The following is an 18,209-nucleotide window of genomic DNA, read 5'->3' on the forward strand; positions in this document are numbered from 1 at the left end:
TGAAGTACAGTTATGAGAGACAGACATGAATAATGCCTATAGTAAAATGAGAGTGAGAGAATTCACATGGACTGTTTTGCCCAGGTAGCATAATTTGTGCAAATAAGTATTACCAAGATATTCTCAAGTACATTTGATTCCATAGCAAATGTCTTCTGGCTGGAGTAAAGGCATATTTACCCTTAAATGTCACCTAAGAGGGAAACTAATGTTAGCAGTTCTGTTGATATCTAATGATGTTTTCATCTATAAATGATCTTTAAAAGACTTGATGGATTTCAACATAATTTTATGCTCATAGAGTTTGAAATAAAATATTTCTAACATAAGGAAATACCTTGTAAGCAAACACAAGTTATCATTAAAAGCATTCTATATTATTTGGTACAGACCAGCACAAGTAGAATAATGATTGAATTTATGTATGGGGAGGTAATGAAAAGGTGTTTTGGTCAAGTCAAAAACAATTCCTGCAAGTTCTTTAGGGAAGATAATGCTATAGATCACAAATTATGTCCAAATCGTAAAATGTAATAGAATTGTTTTAAACACTTTTTAAAAAGATTATTTGAAAAAAATCACATCACAGTTTGGAAGTGTGTAAAGATTCTAATTTTCACTAAATTGGAAGAAGCCCAGTGAGAGATATTTGTGTATTTGGATTAAAATTTAAAAGAAAATGTGATGTAAATATAAAACCTTCTCTAATAATACCCAGCAATGATGGTAAATTTCTCTACTAATTCTCTCATTGTGAGTTAAAGCTCATATATTTTAATTGTTACATCATTTTAAACTTTTCCCTTTCTATTACTATTATATAATTTAATGGAGGCTGTACTAATGGTATATATTTTTTCCTCTTTAAATCTAAGAAGGCTAATTATAAGCTATCAGTTTGCTAAGCTCTCTATGGCTCTTAATGGAGATATAAATTTAGCTGGGAAAAGAATTAACAGTTACCCCGTATTTACCTCAAAGGGAACTCTGGAAGGTTTAATTGGATAATGTCTGCAAAGTGGTTCAATTCCTGGGAGAAAATAGTGCATACGCATTAAGAGCAAGTGTTACCATATTAAAATTATACCATGTGAATAGCAATAAAGGTAGGTTTTAGTATGAATTCTGACAGACCATCAGAGGGGTTACTGATAGGAATTTGTCTACATCCCTATTTCAGATGTTATCAGCAAACAATAAAAAACTGAGGAATTATGGAAGAGTAATGCATAGATAGGGTGACTGGAGGGCATGTTCAATTCCTTCCTCTTTTGTAATGAATTGTAGTTTTATAATGCAGTGGTTGAAATGCAGACTCCATCAGCTACATGATAGAACTTCCACTTCACAGACTTCCTGAAAAAACGCACAGAAGAAGAACAGGTCCAGAATCTCTAATGTATTTATGTGTGTTTTTTGGATAGCATGTTTGCTATCACCAAGAAGGCTGATAATGAAGAATGTAAGTATATTTATTAAAAAATACATTCGGTTTCTGCGTCTGTTTGTCTTGAGAGAGTCTAGGTACCAGATGGTGAATTTAGGATCACATTTTCCAGATGTGTTTACATCCCTAACTTCAGCATGACTTCTCCAGAGAACAGAGATGATCTTTTTATTCTCTAATAGCTCTTTAAACAAAAAGATTCTCCGAATGGGGTATGGAAAAAATTAGAGAAGGATAGTTCCAATAAGAAAATGTGTCTTCTTCCTTCCCCAATCTACCTCCCTTAGAACTAGCTGTTTTATGACTGCATATCACTGTTACTAACTGGCTTATATTCTCTATGGTTTATAAAAATGAGCATTTTTACTATATATATATATATGTATAAATTTACTGATAATGAAAACATACACTCCCAGTCACTACAGTTGGAACTACTCCATCAGATACAATTAAATAATTTGTAGTTATGGCTTTAATACTGTTCCACAGTGGTAATGTTTGTCCTCTTCACTGTACTTCAGTTTACAAGCCATCTTTTCACTTTGTACATGAAAATGAAATGTTCCTAGTTATCTAGGAACCAGGTGTTTCTAAGGTAGTAAAAGAAAATAAAACAATTTCTGACTTCAGATCTTGCACATGCTAAATAAGTACTCTATCAGTGTTACTCCTCAGCTTCCAAACAGTTCATTTTTGATGACTTCTCTTTTTTTACATTCACATGTGCATATATTCAAGTTTTATGTAGAAGTACATTATGAATGCAGAAGATGGTCTAACTACTTAAGGACTTCTTGTTACCCAAAGTTATGGCCTGGAGGTATTCTATCGTACTGAATACATTCAAGGAATAAAGAAATTTACACTTGCAATATCAGCTACTTAGAAGAAGGCCTGTCTGGGTAAAAGATTCCACCTCAATACTGAAAGCTGAGTGTGTTGGTACATGGGAGACAGAAATAAGAAGTTTGCAATCTGAACCCAGACCTAGGAAAAACGGTTGAGGCACATTATAGATGGTGGCAAACTTACCTAGCAAGTTTAAGGATCTAATTGAAACTCCAGTACCTCCTCCCACCAAAAAAACCTCTATCAATACAAGTTGCCATGCTTTTCTTTTGTCTGTTGTTTTTAGTATACATAAACATGTGCTCAAAAATGTCATGCATATAGCATATTTTTTGCTACACTGCTTGTGAGAATGAAAATAAGGAGTTCTAATATGCAAAATTAGTTTACATGTATTTTTGCAAAAGCAAATTTTCCAAAGATGTGTAATACACATTAATGACTCTTTGTGCTTAATGGGAAATATGTATGTAGAAGTACATTTACAATATATGATATATGAATTTATATTTCTTATATATGTGTAGGATATATAATCTACATATAATATATTTGCAAAATAATTCCCTGAAGGATACATAAGAAATCAATAAACAGGCATATTTATAGGACCTGAGGGAACAATATGGTTTATTTTTAGGGACCAGAGTTTTCATCCTGTTGTATAATTTAGAAGAATATGTAAAGAAGAATATGTAGTAAAAGGTTTCAGGCAGAATAGATGTCCAAGGAACTATGAATCAAGAAGAGGTGATACCAAGAGATTTCTTTGGGTGACTTCAAAGTGAAACAAGGATGATAGAAAGGAAACTGTTTACACTCCAACATTCCAACCTATATTCATTAAACTCTGAGTTCCTACACGGCATATAGTGTATCTTTAGTAATTCATTTCCTTTTTGATTTTGCTTCGTTATACTAGTTTTTAAAACTATTTACTGGAAAAGCACTAATAAACTAGTTGCATGCTGGTTATATAGCATATGTCAAATACTATGAAAATCAATATAACCAGATTGACTCATTTGGAATATCAATAACTGAGAAAAGTTTTAGAGTAGTTGAGACATGTAGAAAGAAGGGTAGCTATGAAAGTTTAACAAACTCACAGGCATCTCTGCTCTGTAATCCTACCACCTTCCTTAGTTAAGGTTTGCTTGTTTGTTCGTTTGTTTGTTTGTTTTGGTCTAGTCGTGGGCCTAAACTCTGGGCCTGGGTGTTGTCCCTCAGTTCTTCAGCTCAAGGTTAGCGCTCTACCACTTGAGCCACAGTGCCACTTCCGGCTTTTTTCTTTTTGCTTATGTGGTGCTGAGGAATTGAACTCAGGGCCTCAGGCATGCAAGGCAAGCGCTCTACCACTGAGCCACCTTCCCAGCCCCCTTAGTTAAGGTTTTTAATTACCTTTTTCTACCTGTAAACATCACATCAGTGTTCTAGAGAGGGAGAACCCCCAAAGGTCCTTGTTCCTTCTCTTACCAGGAAAGCAAACTTTCCAAATTTCTTCAGTCTTGTCTTCTGATTAGCATAAAATCACATGCCCATTCTTAAATGTCTTAAGTAGTTCAAACCATTTGTAACACTCTCTTAAGCATAGTGATAGAGACCTAATCTGTCCAAGATCAAGATATTTCTATGTGCAGCCAAAGGATTGAGAGGGTACAATGAGGGAGTAGAGAAGTGGAAACTTAGGAGATAAGCAGAGGTGATAGATGCTGCACAGATCCTTTCCCACACCAATCATGAATTAGGTACCTCCAGGAAGACTACATTATGCTAGGAACAGTGTGGATCTGTCATCCTAATCAGGACATCAAAATTCACAGTACCCATAATGGTAAAAAAATGAATTCTGAAATACCACACTACCTGACCATGTGCAGGGAGATGAATATAATATTGTTTTGTGATATTTCTGCCAATGATGTGTACTTTCATCCATCCTTAGGGCCTTTCATTGTTTGAAAATGTCAGTTTTGTGAGAGACAGAGACAGATTTAAAACTATTTCTTATTAAAGTACACTGAAGGCATAAAAATAATATAAACAGGGATTTTGAACTACATTCTTTTATTATAAGGATATTATTGGAGAACTTGTCAAGATTCCATTTGATGGTTTTGACAATATTTTGACAGTATCATATCAATATTATTTTTCTGGCTTTGAAGGTTAAAGTTGACTGTAGTAAAAATGCTTGTTTGTGGGAAATACACTTTAATATACTTGAGAATAATGTGGTAGCAGTTGGCAATTTTTCTGAAATATTTAGAGGAAAAGTATTCTTTATATTGCTCCAATGGCTTTTGCACACGTTTAATAATTGTTTCAGAAAGAAGTGAAAAATAGCAAAGAGCTCCAAGTCTGCTCTTTGTATAGGTTTCAGAGCATGTTCACTTGCCAGCTCAGAAACTTGAGTCAGAAAGAAAAGAGGGAATGAGAGGGAGAGGAAAGGGAAATGGTAAATGGAGGGGGAGAGGGAAGAGGGAGAGAGATAAAACAGATCCATTACTCATAAAATAGTCTAGCAAAATAAATGTGAAATATGTAATTTCTATATGTACCAAAATCATAATTTGATAACAAGTCATTGACTTCCAAGAAAACATTAGCTAAAACAAAGCCTATAGACTCCAAGTTTAGTATTTATTCTACTCTCAAAATATCATTATTTCACAAAGAATAGTGAAATTTTAAAACAGTGACTGAGAAATCTTTCCTTGACAATTCCTTGGCATGTGGTAACAACTTGAAATGCCTTCCTAAAAATACATAATGTCAGCAAAGGTAAAGAATCTCAGAACTTGAGGATCTCAGAACTTGGGAAAAATGATGACATTTTTAAAGCAAAATTAGCAAAACTTTTAAGTCATTCTAAAAATATGCTATTAATGCTACCATTTATATATTTGTTCATTTTGTTATGTGAGACAGAATTTTACTCTGTACCCAGGCTAGTCTCCAGGATCCTTTGGAATTAGCTTTCAAAGTGCTGGAATTGCCATGCCCATGTAAAATCTTTTTTTTTTTTTTGATTGTGGGTTTTGAACTCAGGGCTTGGGTGCTGTCCCTGAAGGTCTTTTATTGCTCAGGACTAGTGCTCTACCACTTCGAGCCACAGCTCTACTTCCAGTGTTTGAATGGCTAATTGGAGATAAGAGTTTCACTCGTACTTTTTTACTGGGGCTGGTTTTGAACCATGATCCTCAGATCATAGGCTCCTTAAAGCTAGGATTACAGGCATGAACCACCAGTACCCAGTCAAAATCATTCTTTAAAAATAGTTTAATAAAACATATGAACAGTCTGTCATTTCTCTTTTCTAACTGTTGACGTTCAGTGATGACTGTGGCGAACACACCAAAATAACTGCATTGGAAAATTGGTATGGTAGAATTATGCTTTAACTGTGTGGGATTGGAATAGTATATATTGGTATGTTATTACTCGAAAGGTCAGGGCTACTAAAAAACTATCAGGCTGCTATTAAAAGCTACAAATATCCAGGACCAGAAAATGTGCAGCATTGGGATGCCAAGAAAATGCTATTAAAAAGGACAGCTTGTGGAAATATTTATATAAGTTTACACAGTTCAGAGTTGAAAAGTAACTATAATGATACCATTCCAAGACACTTTGGGGACACGTTAGGAGGCATTACACCAGTTATTTTAATGTTTTGTTATGGTCAAAATCTTGGCAAGTATTTTACGTGTTTAACATGGGAAATACTTGGAAAAGCATCAGTTGATGTAAGCTTGTGTATGGGGCCTCAGTGAGCTAATGGACAGACATCATTATTTTAAACCAGGAGAGCTTCTGTTTCTTCTGAATTCTTTTTTTAAAAATTATTTTATTTTATTGTAAGGGTGATGTCAAATGAGTTAAAGTTATATAAGTAGGACATGTCTTGTTGAACATTGTTACCTCCTCCCTAGTTTTCTCCCACTTTCCTCCTCCCGCCTCGACTCCCCGCACTCTGGGGTTGTAAAGCTCATTTACAACATACTGTCTTGTGGGTAAGGCTGTTGCATTGGTTCTCATTTACAACATACTGTCTTGTGGGTAAGGCTGTTGCATTGGTTCACCCTTTGTCCTTTGTCTCACCATTTAGTTATTCCCCCTTCTCTTTCCCAAATTGTATAAACATATATACAAGACACAGGGTACCAAAATCAAAAACAGTGATAAACCAAAGGTAAAAAATGAAAGAAGGAAGAAATAACTTCACACAGTACTTTAAAAGCTGAAACTAAACAGAAACAACAAAATGTTCTCTTGTTCTTCTGAATTCTTTACAAATGTTTTCCCAGAATTGGAGAAAACTTGGTTTCTTGCAGAAAATGGATACCCAATATTTAGAATTGCACTTATTTTCAGTGTTTTTCTATTATTGGATAAAGATTTCATGGTAAAGACACATATGGAATGAGTGACAGACTCCAAAGGCTACATAAGGGGACATTCTAAAGGAAGATAAAACACAAGTTTTTTAAATAAGTTTTTTATTGTGAAAATACTGTACAGAGGGGCTACAACTACATGAGCAAGGTAATGAGTATATTTCTTATCAAGCATTGTTACCTCCTCCTTTGTTTTTCCCCTACCATCCCTTCCCTCCCATCTCCACAACTACACTCCCCCTCCTCCCCTCATCTAAATTGTAAAATTTGTTTTTCGACATAGCATCTTGTACATCTCATTGTTGCAATGGGTCAACCTGTGTCCCTATTTAAACAATTTATTTTTTCCCTTCTCCTTCCCAAATTACACCAATATCAAATAGAGTGAAAACAGGGGTTATACCTTGGGGGAGGGACATAAAAAGCAACAAAAAATCAGGTGGTACCTTATAAATACATTAGAAACATTAGCAAGAAAGAAAAAAAACACTTGTGTCCTTATCTTGGGGTTCATTTCATTTAACATCATTTTATCTGACCTTTTCTGCTTGTCTCAGACATATACTAGTTATTGCAAATAAGGGAAACCATGGGACCTTTCTTTGGGCTTGGCTTACTTCACTTAATATAATTTTTTCCAAGTCTTTTCCATTTCCTAACAAATGGGGCGGTGTCATTCTTTCTGATGGAGGCATAGAGTTCTATTTTATATATATGTATATTAAAAATATAAACATATATATTATATATACACCACATTTTCTTGATCCATTTATCTACTGAGGGGCATCTGGGTTGGTTCCATATCTTAGCTATAGTAAATAATGCTGCAGTAAACATAGTTGTGCTGGTACCTTTAGTATGGTCTTGTTTGTGATCATTTGGGTAAATGCCCCAAAATGGGATTGCTGGGTTATAGGGGAGCTCTAGGTGGAGTCTTTTGAGGAACCTCCATACTACTTTGCAAAGTGGTTGAACAAGTTTACACTCCTACCAACAATGCAGTAGGGTTCCCTTTTGTCCACATCCCCTCCAGCATCTGTTTTTATTAGAGTTTTTGATTATAGCCATTCTAATTGGGGTGAGGTGATATCTCAATGTTGTCGAGCATTTCTTCATATGTCTATTGGCCATTCTTACTTTTTCTTCAGAGAAGATCTCTTTAAGTCTTTAGCCCACTCATTTATTGGGCAGTTGTTTCTTTGATGATTTGTTGTTGGGGATTTAATTTTTTGAGTTCCAAGTATATTTTAGATATGAGACCCTTGTCCATTGTATGGCTAGTGAAGATCTTCTCCGAGTCTGTGGGCTCTCTATTGATCTTGCTAGCTATGTCATGTCCTTTGCCATGCAGAAGCTCTGCAACTTCATGCAATCCCATTTTTCCAACCTTTCTTTGATTTGCACAAGTTTTTGTTTCAGTGAATTTTGAGTCTATACATCTCATTTTTATAATTTAAGATTTTAGCCAATTTTGAAGAAAGTGTGATGGATATTCAGAGGCCCACAGAGAATATCTTTAGATTGATTGCAGGATTGTTTAATTGCTTTATGTATTTAGCAACATTTTCTTATCCTTTGAACTATACTATTGAATACTGTTGATGCTTAACTAGAAACTCATATGGGATTACAAACTACTTTTCCCTTTACCTCTGGCTAGATGTGAGTAACTGAGTCAATTATGACTCTGTAAAGGCAAGAAATGATTAGTTATCTATTAAATATAGAGCTAACTAAAGTAGGAGAAAAAGGTTTTCATTGTAGACATTTGTTCTTTAATTAATTCTGTATAAGAAATAATTATTACCTACAAATGAATGTTAACATTTTAGGTATAGTGTTTCTTTAAAATGTTCCCAGGTCCAGTGAGAGAGAAAGAGGGAACAGCCCCCAGTAAGCAAAAAGGAAGAAATGTAAATATCACCTGATGTGGAAGAAATAATTGTATTGTCAAAACTCATAGAATTCAGAAATTTTATAGACAATGACAATTTGTCTTGTGAAGGTTAAAATGTGTTGGTGACTTTAAGTATCACTATTCCACAATACTGTGAAATATGTGAAATTTATGTAATCACCTACTCAATTAAAACAGAAGAAAAAATAAGAAAATGAACTTTACAACTTGGGGGGGGAGGAGTCGGGGAGGGAAAGGATGGTAGGGGAAAAACAAAGGAAGGGGTAACAATGCTCAATAGGAAATGTACTCATTACCTTACTCATGTAACTGTAGCCCCTCTGTACAATATCCTTATAATAAAAATATATAAAAATGTTAGTAGGTCCTACTTAATTGACTATTTGGGCACTCTTGTATTAATATTCATTAAATGAATATTTTAGAGTTGAGTATAAACAGATTTAATTATTTTAGTGTCTTTATCAGAATTTTGTATCTCCTTTCAACATCTCTATTCACTCATTTATGATGTTAACACATTAATTATGACATTAGTAGAAAGTAACATTCTAAAACAAATTGACCAGTTTTCATTTTCTTCACACTTTCATGAAAATAATTGTCAATTGTTTATGTGTTACACTCAGTTTTCTTGGTATGTTTAGATACAGACATTTAGATTTGAATCTGAAATATGTCATTAATATTTCCCTATCGTAAATGGATGAAAGACTGAGAGAAGCTGTCAGTTTCTGCATTATATTTTCAGACATTTCCTAGACAGGTAAACACATCAAGGTTAATGTTGAAAACCATAAGTCTCATATCTCAACAGTGAAAGTTATCAATTTGATTAAAAAGTTGCATGTTTCATTCACTTAAGAGCAAAATAAATAAATCCATTCTTTCATAGAATACTTTTCAAAAGAAATGCTAAATCAACAGATACTGTCATTTGTTTATTTTTTTTCTGTAAAAATAATCAGTAAAGTAGGCAAGTGAGTCTTGTTATAAATAAAACAGTACCAACAGAATTTATAAATCTAGTATGTGCCAACATAATGTTAGATACTCTGCATGCATTATTTACATTAACCTTTAAGAACATAAAAAGTGTTAGAGTCCTTATGTTAGGAAATAGTTCCTCATTATGTCTACATTAGCTAATGTGCATCAGAGATTAAAACAGACCAGATGTTTTCCAAAGAGAGTTAGTTTACCGTTTTTTTTTTTTTTTTTTTTTTTTTTTTTTTTTTTTTTTTACCAAATCATGGGAAACATAGAATGTCCTCACTCCCAGGAGAGGATATAATTTAGTAACAATGATCTGTCCGTTTGTTGGTTACATTTCTAAGTGGTCTATAAGCATGGAGCTGACATGCTCTTATACCTTCAACAATTTTGAAAATACCTTTTACAGTCCCTGTGTTCTGTATAGACATATGTAAACGTAGCTAGCTTCATCATTGAATTTCCTCATTTACCTCTCTCTTCTCTCTAAACACTATCAATACTAATTTAAAATAAAAGAATGTACAACACTATGCTGCAGATAATAATACCGTAAATCTTCTAGGTCATCTGGTTTTTCTTGTAGTGCTATTTTACTTTAGAAAAATAATCCAAATAAGTATTTAAAGTCAAAGTTTAAAGTGAGTCTGTGTAGTGCTTGGAACACACAATTGAATCTATAGTCTTCTGTATATTTTTGCATTAACTTTATCTAAAAATTTCAAGGTGCATTACTTCAAGTATATATATATATATGTACATATATATATACATACACGCACACACACATATATATACACACACATATACCTATATGGTTGTGTCTGTGGGTGGGTTAAAAAAGGTTTCATGTTCAGTAAGAAAAAAGATAGATAGTTTCAATTACATACAATGCTTATTCAAAGATGAAGGGAGAATTAAATGTTAATATTGGAAAAAGCATTTTCCATTGATGATATTCAGTATTCTCTGTCACATACATTCTCCTTGTTTGTAGAATTTGACTCATTCAGAAGTAGGTGCTTCCTGCACAATTCACTTTCAGCATCCACATGTGTCTGTAAACATGGACAAGACTAGTCTGGATCAAAATTTTTTTTTGTCTTTTCTTTTTCGGTACTGGGGATCGAACCTAGGACGTTGCACTTGCTAGGCAAGCGCTTTGCCACTGAGCTACATCCCAGCCCTTGGATCAAAATTTTTAAGTCTCAAAACCTCATTTGTTCATTGTCAGATTCTCAATTTTCTTTTGTAATGTATCCATTATGCTACAGTTTATGTTAATTTTTAGTAAGTTTAACATAATTCTAGATAATATTTCATCAGTGATGAAATATTTTAGAAATTTTTGTTACATTCAGAATGAAATATTTGGGTTATAATATTAAATATAAACTCACATGTAAAGGCTGTGTTTCCTATAAATGCAGATTCCAGGAAGAACCTTCAAGGATATGTGGAGGATGTATCCATCTGGGTCCTACATTACACCTATCTGGTTATCACTGCAGTAACCTCATACATCCTATCTAAAAGCAAGGGCAACAGTTGACATTGAACTGAAGGAAATCAGATACTTCTTAAGTCAACCATTTCCACTCAGGCAATAACTCATGTGATAAAGGATTATTTTAGAGACTATAGTAGACAGGGGGAAAGATATCTTCCAATTCTTTATACTATGTATTGAATTATTCTTACCTGAAACGATCCTCCTCATTTCATTTTTCTGTTTCCCTTTACATTCTCATCTACTTTCATCCAAAGTTGAGTTCAGTGGTCAGCATTTGTTTGTAGTTTTGACTTAGAATCCTCTATATCATACCATGCTACTATGTGGGCATGTTGTTCCAAAGCTCTTCATAGCACTGACAGTCTGGAGGGTAACCCAGATAAGAAAGGTAGCCATAATTTGGATGAGGAAAATCAGTAATAGTACTTGTACAATGGACAGTGACTTACTGACTAATGATAAACATAACCTTATGACGTACTAAGTAGTAATTATGTGCTAAGGATCATGGCAAGTATCTTTATTTATTTTTATTTTTTATTGTGAAAATACTATACAGAGGGGTTACAATTACATGGGCAAGATAATGAGTACATTTCTTATCAAGCATTGTAGCCTCCTCCTTTGTTTCTCCTTCCCATCCCTTCCCATCCTCCCCCCGGCCCCCCCCACCCAATCCTCCCCGCTACCTCCACCCACACACCAAAGTTGTACAGTTCATTTTTCGACACAATGACTTGTACATCTTATTGTTGCAATGGGTCCACCTGTATCCCTATTTAAACCATTTGTTTTTCCCCTTCCCCTCCACAAATTATACCAACATGAAATACAGTGAAAGCAGGGGTTATACTGTGGGGGAGGGACATACAAAGCAACAAAGAATCTTATAAATGTGTTAGAAACGATCGCATGAAAGAAAAAAATCATTTGAATACATATCTTAGGGTTCATTTCCCTAACATCAACTTATCTGACCTTTACTGCTTGACTCAGACATATATTAGATATTGCAAATAAGGGAAATCATGGTACCTATGTTTCTTTGGGCCTGGCTTACTTCACTTAATATAATTTTTTCCAAGTTTTTCCGTTTCCTAACAAATGGGGCAATGTCATTCTTTCTGATGGAGGCATAGAATTCCATTGTGTATATATACCACATTTTCTTGATCCATTCATCTACTGAAGGGCATCTGGATTGGTTCCATATCTTATCTATAGTAAATAGTGCTGCAATAAGCATAGTCGTGATGGTAGCTTTAGTGTGGTCTTGTTTGTAAACATTTGGGTAAATGTTCAAAAGTGGGATTGCTGGGTTATAGGGGAGCTCTATGAGGAGTCTTTTGAGGAACCTCCATACTACTTTCCAAAGTGGTTGAACAAGTTTACACTCCCACCAACAATGCAATAAGGTTTCCTTCTGTCCACATCCCCTCCAGCATCTGTTGTTTTTAGAGTTCTTGATTTTAGCCATTCTGACTGGAGTGAGGTGGTATCTCAATGTTGTTTTGATTTACAGTTCTTTTATGGCTAGGGAGGTTGATCATTTCTTCATGTGTCTATTAGCCATCCTTCTTTCCTCTTCAGAGAAGTTTCTCTTTAAGTCTTTCGCCCACTTATTTATTGGGCAGTTGTTTCTTTGAAAATTTGTTGTTGGGGGATTTAATTTTTTGAGTTCCAAGTATATTTTAGATATGAGACCCTTGTCCGTTGGATGGCTAGTGAAGATCTTCTCCCAATCCGTGGGCTTTCTATTGATCTTGCTAGCTATATCCTTTGCCATGCAGTAGCTCTGCAATTTCATGCAATCCCATTTGTCCAACCTTTCTTTGATTTGTTGTGTTTCTGGGTCTCTATTCAGAAAATTTCGGCCTGTGTCAAGGAGACCTTGGGTTTCTCCTAATACATCCTGTAATGTTTTCAGAGTGTCTGCTTTGACTCTGAGGTCTTTGAGCCATTTGGAATTGATTCTGGCATGGAAAGTTATCTTATACATACCACTTAGTAGTCATGATAGCAGTTTAAAAAACTGACAAATACACAGGAATCAAGTTGGCAATGTTTAAGAAATATTCTCTTGGCTTGCTGTTGGAACTCAACTTTCTGTGTAGCTTCATTCACAAAAACAAGCTTCATAAAAACAATACACTGAGAACTTATAAAATGGGAAAGAATATTTTGCCAAGTGTTCATCAATTGGCAAAAAGTTTAAATGTTTTCCCCATAATTTTCATGATTGACTCTAGTGATATAAACAAGAATTCTCTAATAAAAGATATAGGATTTTTCTTAAATAGTAAAAATGTGAGTTATTAATGTTTTGTTATTGGCTTTAACAGGTTCTACCCATGTCAATGATCTAAACCGTGTGAATCTAACTCCCATGTTTATTTACAAATTCAATGTAATAATGTAAATTACATGTCATCAAGTTCATTTCACAAAGTTTTATGCAACTCTTAGTTGATAAAAATGCTCCTTTTGTAAAGCTTTGTGCCATGGTCTATGGATATAATTCCAGATACTCAGTAGGCTGAGATCTGGGGCATCATGGTTAAAGGAAAAGTTTGCTAGATTTCTGCTCCAACAAAAGGCAAATCTGGACTGAATTTATCATCAGCATGCAACTTGCTAATTTGATAACCTTTATATGTCAACTAAATTAGATTTGCACGATTAGATGAATATTTGCAAGCAATCCACTTAATACCTGAAGTTGCCATCCTTTACAAGGTGGGTTGTGTAACTCCCAAAACCTAAGTTGTGTTTGCGTGAGAGTCCTTCCTGTAAAAGCTGGTCCAGAATGGAGCTGTCGCAGAAAATGCAAACATTGATTGAATGCGGTTACTGGAAGTGATGCCATTTCATGCTCACGTAGACAGACTGCTGCGTGTGCGTGCGTGCGTGCGTGCGTGCGTGCGTGCGCGTGTGTGTGTGTGTGTGTGTGTGTGTGTGTGTGTGTGTGTGTGTGTGTGTGATTTCTCCCAGGACCAGCACAGAGGCTGCTGCATTCATCATAGCAAATACTTCTAACATCTATGCCCTCATGCAAAGATATGCTAACATAACCCATGGAGAAAGGTGACACGAGATCCCATGAGAATTGCCCACTGATGGTGTTGGCATTTCACGTACAGAGGAGCCTGCAGTTTTCTCTGAGCTGTATCTATAGGTTCCCAAGTTGGAGATGTTACACACACCTCCGTGAGGACCACTTGCTAGTTTTCTCCATCTGCTGCTCTCTAATTTCCCTGCAGACAAACCAGTCTACTGCACCACTTTAATTTCTGCTTTAGTGTCCTGAAACTGCCTGGGAACTCACCAGCTAGGCTTTAGTTCACCAGCTAGGCTTTAGCTCACCTTAAAGCACTTGTGGGGGACTTCAGCCGCTGCTTGTGTGGCTGGTCTGGTGATACTGTGTATGTTTTCAGAAATAAGCTAGAACTGTTTATAGAATTGAGGTCAAAACCATCTTCATTTTTTTTGGCAGTTACTTGGTTATGTGTTTTGAGTAAGAATGTGAGCTATAGCAAGGTTTTATTCACAGGGTCATAGCTGGAAACCAGCAGTTTGTGATACCAAAGTCTCTAGCTACAGGAAAAGGCCAGTCTTACGCCATAGTCTTCTAGTGCTATGTTCCTTTTAATGATGGGTGCACATTCTGTTCGCAATACAACCTTATCACTGCTAAAGGTGCCAAGTTAGTTCTACAGTGGCATGCTCATCTTACAGAGCTTCTGACACTGATTTTAGACATTTAAAGAAGTTATTCTAGGACCTCTTCCAACTTGAATGAGCTGTTCACATAATGCCCTGGATTGATGCTGAGCATTCCAGTAAGAATACCTGTTACTGTCTCATGAATTCATAATGATAAAATAGAGCATTCATACTCTGACAGAAGAAAAGTGGATTATTCCTCTAATACAACTTTTTTATTCCCCAAGACCATTTTTCTATGACTCGTGATTCTCAGGATTATTGTTCCGTTGACAAGAATTTTTTTTTTCATAAAACAGCATGGGTAAATTTTATTTTATTTTAATAAGTTTTTATTGTGAAAATACTGTACAGAGGGGTTACAGTTACATGAGCAAGGTAATGAGTACATTTCTTATCAAGCATTGTTGCCTCCTCCTTTGTTTTCCTTACCATCCCTTCCCTCCCACCTCCACAATTACCCTCCCCCAAATTGTAAAGTTCATTTTTTCAACATAGTGTCTTGTACATCTCACTGTTACAATGGGTCAACTTGTATCCCTATTTAAATATTTTGTTTTGTCCCTTCCCCTCCCCAAATTATACCGACATCAAATACAGTGAAAACAGGGGTTATGCCATGGAGGAGGAACATACAAAGCAACAAAAAAAATCACATAGTACCTTATAAATATGTTAGAAATAATAGCAAGAAAGAAAAAACCACTTGTGTCCCTATCTTGGGGTTCATTTCACTTAACTTCATCTTATCTGGTCATATGTACATAGCTTTTGACCTTTTCTACTTGTCTCAGACATATACTTGTTATTGCAAATAAGGGAAACCATGGGATCTATGTTTTTTTGGGGCCTGGCTTACTTGACTTAATATAATTTTTTCCAAGTCTTTTCATTTCCTAACAAATGGGGTGATATCATTCTTACTGATGGAGACATAGAATTCTAGACAATAATATTTCTGTTTAGACTTTTTTTTTCAATAATTATTCTTAAAATCATGCAAAAATCTTAACTTGTTGCTTTTTCTCAGTCCATATGCTCTCTGAAGGACAGGGAGGAGAATTCATTCCTATGAGTCTGCTCTTCTCCACTTAATTCTGTTAGCTGGCTTCTCACATGGGCACATTCCTGTGACTTCCATAAAATGGGCATGTCACACCTGAAATTTTCTCTTTTCTCCTCTGCTTCTTGTTGTTGTTTTCATTTGTTGGGGCTTGAACTTAGGGCCTGGGTGCTGTCCCTGAGCTGTTTTGCTCAAGGCTAGCACTTTGCTACTTTTAAGCCACAGTGCCACCTCTGCTTTTCTGGCAGTTAATTGGAGATAAGAAGAGTCTCATGAACTTTCCTACTCTGGGCTATCTTTGAACCATGATCCTCAGATCTTAGCCTCCTCAATAGCTAGCATTACAGATGAGCCACTGGTGCTTGGCTTTCTGTTGGTTTTTGCCCAATAAGAGGTCTGCAGGTTTTTCTGTGACTTGTTTAAACATCAGTTGTAGTTGTATGGGGAAATTACACTTAAGAAATTAGCTTAGCTCTGACAGAGAAGAGGAAGCTGTTGTTTTTAAACTTTTGATGAGGGCTGGGAAGGTGGCTCAGTGGTAGAGTGCTTGCCTTGCATCCATGAGGCCCTAGGTTCCATTCCTCAGCACCACATAAGCAGGGGGAAAAAAAAGCCAGAAGTAGCGCTGTGGCTCAAGTGGTAGAGCGCTAGCCTTAAGCTGAAGAACTGAGGGACAGTGTCCAGGCCCAGAGTTCAGGCCCATGACTGGACCCCCCCCCCAAAAAAAAAACAACCTCTGTTGTTTGACCTACAACATGGTTAGACACAGACATGAGAAGTGAATCTTGCGAAATAAGTGATTGTCAAGCATCACCTAGTATTTTAGTGATCTCTCTTTAAGTACTTCCATAGGGAAGTATAAAACTACCAGAGGAAATGTCTGCTAAGGTTCCTATGCAAGCCAGTCCACATCCTTAGTGGTCATAGCACAGCTTGATGACCACAGGCCCATGAAACTCAGATGTATCTCATCAGACTTCCACCATCTGAGCTGTTAAATAGACTCATGGTTTTCATAAACATATATGTATACACGTATTAGAAAATTAGCATTAATAAAAATTAACCATTATATACCATCATTTTATGACTTGGGGGTTTGAACTCAAGAGTTTTGAGCTTGTCTACCACTTGAGCCAACCTTTAGCCATTTGGGGTTTAGGTTATATTTCAAGTTTGGTCTTGGGCTTCTGCTTAAGATAAGTATTGGACTATGATCCTCTTACCTTTGCACCTGGCATAGCTAGGATTATAGTGTTGTAAGTTACCCAGTATGAAGACAAGATGCCAGACCCTACCATCCACTATGTGGCCAATATGGTTCCAGCCAGACCTGATGGCCCTACTTCAATAGGTATGACAACGCACTGACATTATTTTTGAGCAGGAGGTCTTGTTAACTTTTTATACAAACTTAGAACCACAGTCTTTCAAAACACTTGTTCGAAAGAAGTTCTATTTCCAGGCTTGCAACTGTACATCCACCCATTAGACCATTGTTGTTAGGGCAACTATTTCATAAGAGAAGAATAAATGATGGTAGATTGCAATGTTGATGGATGAATCAAGAGCTTTATGTGAAGTAGACAAGTACTGTATACTGTGCTACACTCTGTCCAGACTTACAGCAAATAGTGGGACTTCAAAAATGTGGGTTTAGAGAAAAATATAGAGGGAAAATAGAAATATGAAATGAATGTCAAATCAGTTAAGTATGCTGTGATTGGAACATTGGTTATTTGACTATTTTCAAAACTTTTCACATTTTAATCTGGGATTCTCAGTCTTTTCTACTTAAAATTTCTTCATGCTACTTTTTAAATAATTTATTTTACTTGCAGAATAATTCTTTCATTGAATTATTAAACACAAAGTTTTACCTCAGGAAAATGTCATTTGTGTATACTTTATACTTTTGTACATTGTGATATTAATATATTTTTAACACGTTCTTTTAAAAGTACATCTGCTATATGGGCCATGTTACATTTCAAAACAGCATTTAATAACTGAATAATACCAGTGTTTATTAAGCATATTTATTAATTATTAATCATAAATATTATTAGAGTGTGACAACTGAAGAATGAAGAATTTTTTCTAATCCTTGTAATAGGTAATTTGTGTATAATTTGCTTTGAATTATAGGCAATTAAAAGATTTAAGTGACTAGCTAATATTCTTGAGATGAATACAAATTTTTGCAAGACTTTTATTTTAGTTACACATATTTTATGGAAATGTCATTTGCTTTATTTATTTATTTATTTTTGTCGGTTGTGGAGCTTGAACTCTGG

Source organism: Dipodomys merriami, unplaced genomic scaffold, assembly GCF_024711535.1.
Source record: "Dipodomys merriami isolate MVZ:Mamm:240054 unplaced genomic scaffold, mDipMer1.0.p SCAF_103, whole genome shotgun sequence".
Taxonomy (NCBI): domain Eukaryota; kingdom Metazoa; phylum Chordata; class Mammalia; order Rodentia; family Heteromyidae; genus Dipodomys; species Dipodomys merriami.